At 42.5% G+C, this 1,378-nt stretch overlaps 1 non-coding gene across 1 annotated transcript; it reads left to right on the top strand.

Annotated features, from left to right (window-relative positions):
* Positions 1–957: 957 nt before the first annotated feature.
* Positions 958–1,064, top strand: LOC148843746 (small nucleolar RNA R71). Its single transcript, XR_016103949.1, has one exon. It is a non-coding gene; the product is annotated as a small nucleolar RNA R71 (small nucleolar RNA).
* The last annotated feature ends 314 nt before the right edge of the window (positions 1,065–1,378 follow it).

The raw sequence follows: 1,378 nt of genomic DNA, 5'->3' as shown, positions 1-1,378 counted from the left end.
CCCAGTTTACTTTTGTTTTGCCAATATCTCTTTCAGGAACTTTGCATAGTGTGGCATCTAGGCTAAAGCATCTGCAAGCGAAATGTTAATATGTAAACTCTTAAAAATTTCAAGAAACTTACCGAATTCCTTTTCCAATTTGTGTTGTTGTAGCCTATTCGGAAATGGTACCTACGGCTGTTTACTTTTCTCTTTCTTTGATTCAGATTACTCTTCCTCCTTTTCGGTTTCTAGGGTTGCACCCACCTTGATTTCTTGCCTTGCTTTCTTCTCCACCTCTTGCAGCTCCTTACCACTCCTCAAGGTAATAGCCTGCACCTGCTCTCTTGGATTTGCCTCGGTGTTGCTGGGTAAGGTTCTTCATTGATGCTTCTTGGTTCTGAAATCTCATTTCTGCACTTGCTATGAACTTGGTCATCAGCTCTTCTAGATTGGATTTCTTCTCTGACTGATTGAAATTTTGGGGAAAGGGTTTCACCACATTTTGATTTTTCCAAGACAGATTCGAGTGATTTCTCCATCTAGGGTTAAAAGCACGAGGGTACTGATTGCCTTGCTACCTTTGCAAGTTACCAACATAATCTAATTGCTCGAGGGACTGCATGAACTGATTTCCGACTTGATAGTTAGTGCTGATGTGACCTCCCCCAAACCATTCACAGGCTATGGTTTGAACATGCATGGCTAACAACTGCATTTCATTTATTTTCTTGCTGAGGGCACCGATTTGTGCAGACAGTGTTGTATAGGTGTCTACATTATGAAGTCCGGGTTGTCTCCTAACTTGGGTTCTGTCGGAATGCCATTGGTAGTTGTTCGCAGCCATCTCCTCAATGAGTGCATGGGCAACTTCAAAGGGTCTTGTTATTGATGGATCCCCTAGTTGCAGCATCCATAATGGTCTTATTGGCTTCGGTCAACCCATTATAAAATGTTTGAACTTGCATCCATACGGGAAGTCCATGATGAGGGACATTCCTTAGTAATTCTTTGCAACGCTCCCATGACACATACAATGACTCTTTGTCCTGCTGAAAGAAGGTGGTGATATCATTCCTCATCTTTGCTGTCTTGGACGGAGGGAAATACTTGGATAGAAAACAACTGGCCATTTCATCCCAAGTAGAGATCGATCCATTGTGCTTGAATGTGTCACATATTTCCAAGAAGTTGGCAATGTGAGTGTTTGGATCTTCATGAGCCAAGCCGCAAAACTGAACAGTATTCTGTATCATCTGAATGATAGCTGGTTTGATTTCAAAATTGTTAGCAGCTATTGTTGGTCTAACAATGCTCGAGGCTGCCCCGATAAGGGTTGGCTTGGCATAATCCATCATGGTCCTTTGTTCAGCCATCTTTGCACTTTCAGCTCTCCCTT

This window comes from Nelumbo lutea, chromosome 8 (assembly GCF_056320005.1).
Source record: "Nelumbo lutea isolate HS-2025 chromosome 8, American lotus-T2T, whole genome shotgun sequence".
Lineage (NCBI taxonomy): Eukaryota > Viridiplantae > Streptophyta > Magnoliopsida > Proteales > Nelumbonaceae > Nelumbo > Nelumbo lutea.
The sequence above is the reverse complement of the archived record's forward strand: the minus strand, read 5'-3'. Positions and strand labels throughout refer to the sequence as shown.